Raw genomic sequence first — 5,131 nt, 5'->3', positions numbered from 1 at the left:
TTGATTTTTATAATGATTTTAAGGTTGTTCATTTTGATTTCGTTTCGTTATTCACTGGATTTTTAATATTTTTGTCAAGCGATTAAACAGTTATTCGTGCCTTTTGTGTTTCCCTTCTAATTGATGGTGGTTGTTGTCTCCTCACTAAGTCTTTGTGACTTACCCCTTTATGTTGCTTATTATTTTTCAGATTCGCAAGCAGCTGAGTAGGAATCTATTGTTTGATTCAAGTCTCAACAAACTTCTTTTTTTTGGTAGGCCTCTTTGATTGAGGACCATTTTGTAATATTTGTTGAGTCTATGTATTTGCAGCTATTTTGGAGTCTAGAAAGTCTATTTAGTTTTTTTTGAGAAGTGTATTAAGCAATTTGATTACGTTATTTGAATTATGACTGGATTGAAAGCTGAACAGGGATTTTACAAAATTTGGGAATGTTGAAGTTACAGAGGATACTCTGTCGAAATTTCGGGAAAAAGCATATATATATTTTTAAACGGTTAAAAAGCGATTTAGTTGTTTAATTGTTAAGTTAATTGATAGGCTTGCCAGGCTAGGAGTATAGCTTGTGCGCCGGTCACGGCATTAAATTTTTGGGTCGTGACAAATTGATTGTAAATTAAGGGGAGAATTATAATAACTTTTTAGTTTGATGCGAATCAATATCTCAATATACTTGATTACATGTTCTAAAAGTAGAATTTAGAAGTTATGATCTCATATGTATCGATCACACAATTAACTTTAGATGTTTAAAGAATAGATCTTTGAGTCCATTTTTATGTATGTACATAGCTGCATGATGTTCAATAATATCAAAACAAATATATTCTCTACTTTCCAAATTCTTTGTACTATTTAGTTTATGATCGGTGTATTGATCCGCATGATCGTGCATTGATTCTCCAATACAACCTCATATACATGTTAAAAATGTGAGAGACTTATTTCATCAAATTGTCAACTTCCTTTGGGAACTAATAACACAAAAATAATTTGATTGAACAATAATATTTCATTGAAGAATAAATTTAAAATACATGTTTTTGATGAAGACAAAGACCAAAGAAAGTGATCAAGTTACAAGCTCAAAAAGAAGTCAAACATCAAAGACAACTATGGTCAAATATGCTACAAGTTTTATAATGTAAAGGTACATGATGCAATCTAATATTCGTATATTTCAAATGCACATGAGAACCTTTCATTTTAGCATATCCATCAAAAGGATTTTCAAAGTGTCAAAATATATAAATAATGTTTGAAAATAATATTTTTGGCAAAATACAATGTTGTATTCGAATACAACATGTTGTAGCCAAATACAGACAAGTCAGTAGCCAAATTCAAACATCTGTATTCGTATACAAGAATGTGTATTCAAATACAAGCTTCAAAATTCAAATAAAACTAAACGTTAAAAGGATGTGTATTCGACTACACACAAGCTGTAGTCGAATACAACTGGAAACAATGCAATTTTTCAATTTTGAAATGGTTTCGGATCATTGCATTTCTTCATCAAACCTCTTGGATCAATGGCCACGAATTTGAAGAGATGTTTATGGAGTATAAATACACCATAACTTCATATCAAACATAACCAATCCTACAACAAAACCTTAAACAAACTTTGAACAAACTTTCTAAAATATTTTGATTTTTTCAAAGTTTCACTTTTATATTTCAAGTCCAGATTTTACATTTTCATATCATTGAGAAAAGTTTCTAGTGTACTTGAAATTATATTGGATTGTTATCATTGTACATCAACTGTTATATCATATTGATCTAAGTAAAAATCAATATTGCTAAACCATTCAAGTGTTGTAAATTGAGGAAAGTGGTGTTCTTTCTTCAAGTTTTGTAAACTAAGATAGTGGTGTGCTATCTTAGGGTGATTGTTAGGAGTTTGTAACAAAGGTCCTAGGGTGGAACTTGTACTTATTCTAACAATAGTGGAAAATCTCTTGTGGTGTGCAAGAGGACTGGATGTACCCTTGGTCATAAGGGGAACCGGGATAATATTTTTGTGTTCTTTATTTGTCTGCCATTTATCTTTTCCATACATTATCTTAAATCAGAAAAATCAAACACTAAATCTCTAAAAACAAGAAAATTTCTAAACACCTAATTCACTCCCACTCTTAGGCGCACTTCTGTTCTTACAATTGGTATCAGAGCAGGTTCCGGTAATTTGCTCCTCGATCCTTATTAATGGCTTCCGCACAACCATTTTTTAGAGATGGTGGTAGTGGCAATAAACCACCATGCTTCGTTGGTGAACACTATGACTTTTGGAAGATACGCATGCAAGCATATCTTGAAGCACAAGGAGATGATATTTGGAATGCAGTAGAAAATGGTCCCTATGTTCCAAAAACAGTCATTGACAATGAAGAAAAATAAAAAATTAAAGCTTCATGGACAAATGGTGACAAGAGGAAAGTGTTATTTTTTAAGAAGGCCAAAAATATGTTACAATCAGTACTTGGAATCGATGAATTCTTTCGTGTGTCACATTGCAAAACGGCTAAAGAAATCTGGGACACACTTGAAGTAACACATGAAAGAACTATTGAGGTAAAACGTTCCAAACTCAACACATTATCTCAAGAATATGAATTGTTTCGAATGCAGCCCAGAGAATCTATTCTGGACTTGTAGAAAAGATTTTCTCATCTGACCAACCACTTGACGGCGCTTGGAAAAATATTCACTAATGATGAATTGAACCTTAAAGTTCTGAGATCATTAACAAGGGCATGACAACCTAAAGTAACGGCAATTTCTGAAAAGAAAAGCCTATCAAAGATGTCTCTTTCTGCACTTTTTGGAAAACTTCAAGAACATGAAATTCAACTTGAAGGGCTAGAACAAAATGAAATTCAAGAAAACAAGCCAAAGAGCATTGCCTTAAAAGCGGAGTCAAAAGAGAAAATCGATTATGAGAATTTTGATGAAGATGAGAACATCACCTCCCTTGTAAAGAAATTTGCTAAGTTCCTTCAAAATGAAAAAACTTATAAAATTGGAAAGAAAAGAAAAACTTTCAGGGAGAAGGATGTTTCCACTTCGAATCAAAACTTCACTTGTTTTGAGTGTGGCAAGCAATGACACGTAAAAGCAGAGTGCTCAAATATTAAGAAAAGTGCTCACAAGAAGAAAGAATCCTAAAAGGCCTATATAGCATGGGAGGACAATGAAGTCAGTTCATCTTCGGAGTCGAAAAGTGACAAATGTGCAAATGTTGCATTGATGGCATCACACCAATCCAACGAAGAAGAAGAGGTTAGTAACAAAGACTCTTCTCATAATAATGATACTATAGTGAATTATTTATTGAGTATAATGATGCTCAAAATGCAATTAAAGAATTACTTATGGAATGTAAAAATCTGTTCAAAATAGTGTCAACTCAAAAGAAACAAATTTCATCTCTTAAAGAGAAAATTGACACTATGGAAAAAGATTTTGAAAAATTAAAACAGAATTTTACATGCGATAAGTGTGATTCTCTTTATTTCAAAATTGTCCAATTAAATAAAGTAATTAAAAGATATGAAAATGGACAAGTTGGATTGGAAAATGTCCTTAATATGCAAATATATTATAATAAAAAAAGTGATCATGGTTACTCAAAATTTGATAAACCAAGTATAAATAAAACCATCTTTGTTAAGGCAAGTGATCAATCCGACAAAGAAAAAGTTATAATTATGCAAAAAGATCATCATTATTATAAGAAGAATTTTATTCAAAAGAAACCTCATATACATACATATACAAGTAAATCTACTCCTACATGCTTTTATTGTGGTCAAAATGGCCATACACATAATGCTTGTCATTTTAACAAATTTGGTGTTCCAAATGGGCATTATGTGTGGGTCAAGAAAGGTACTACTACAAGGTATTGATTCTTTATAAGTCACTTCTCTTCAACATCTAAAATCTTCACTTGATATGTTGATAAAATTGATTTTTTAATGTTTATGTGTTCTGTAAATATGAAAAAGTGCTTTACATTTCGTCTTTTTAGTAAAAATTTCGTTTAAAAACAAAATTTTAATATCGTAGCCGAATACACATTGTATGTATTCGAGTACATGTTTCCAGAAAATCCGGTATTTGAATACAACAAGTGTGTAGTCTAATATATATTCCCGATTTTCCCTATATATGCTTAGTATTTTGTTTGTTGTTTTTCCTTCTTTTTGATCATGTCAAAAGGGGGAGAAAATTGGTATGTCGTTGTTGTTAAAAACTTTTGTAGGTCTTCAAAATGTTTAAAACATGATGGCATGAACTCAAGCTCAAAGGGGGAGTAAGCATGTATTACGGGGGAGAAAGATTAAAAACGATCAAACACTTTTAAGTCTCAACAATAACAAGGTTTTGTCATTATCAAAAAGGGGGAGAATGTAAAATACATGTTTTTGATGAAGACAAAGACCAAGGAAAGTGATCAAGTTGCAAGCTCAAAAAGAAGTCAAACATCAAAGACAATTATGGTCAAATATGCTACAAGTTTTATAATGTAAAGGTACATGATGCAATCTAATATTCGTATATTTCAAATGCACATGAGAACCTTATATTTTGGCATATGCATCAAAAGAATTTTCAAAGTGTCAAAATATATAAATAATGTTTGAAAATAATATTTTTGGCAAAATACAATAGCCAAATTCAAACATTTGTATTCGAATACAAGAATGTGTATTCGAATACAAGCTTCAAAATTCAAATAAAAATAAACGTTAAAAGGATGCGTATTCGACTACACACAAGCTGTAGTCGAATACAACTGGAAACAATGCAATTTTTCAATTCTGAAATGGTTCCGGATCATTGCATTTCTTCATCAAACCTCTTGGATCAATGGCCACGAATCTGAAGAGATGTTTATGGAGTATAAATACACCATAACTTCATATCAAACATAACCAATCCTACAACAAAACCTTAAACAAACTTTGAACAAACTTTCTAAAATGTTTTGATTTTTTCAAAGTTTCACTTTTATATTTCAAGTACAGATTTTACATTTTCATATCATTGAGAAAAGTTCTCTAGTGTACTTGAAATTATATTGGATTGTTATCATTGTACATCAACTGTTATATCATA

The 5,131-nt window shown here is 31.1% G+C and overlaps 1 long non-coding RNA gene across 1 annotated transcript in view; it reads left to right on the top strand.

Moving 5' to 3' along the window:
• The window catches only part of LOC140920992 (uncharacterized), an 8,675-nt gene extending 8,240 nt beyond the window's left edge, over positions 1–435 (top strand). Inside the window, exon 3 of the long non-coding RNA XR_012163809.1 lies at positions 191–435. This is a non-coding gene — a long non-coding RNA (uncharacterized lncRNA). The remainder of the gene's footprint in view (positions 1–190) is intronic.
• The last annotated feature ends 4,696 nt before the right edge of the window (positions 436–5,131 follow it).

This window comes from Cicer arietinum, chromosome 6, assembly GCF_000331145.2.
Source record: "Cicer arietinum cultivar CDC Frontier isolate Library 1 chromosome 6, Cicar.CDCFrontier_v2.0, whole genome shotgun sequence".
NCBI lineage: Eukaryota > Viridiplantae > Streptophyta > Magnoliopsida > Fabales > Fabaceae > Cicer > Cicer arietinum.
This window is presented reverse-complemented; position numbering and strand designations above follow the sequence as displayed.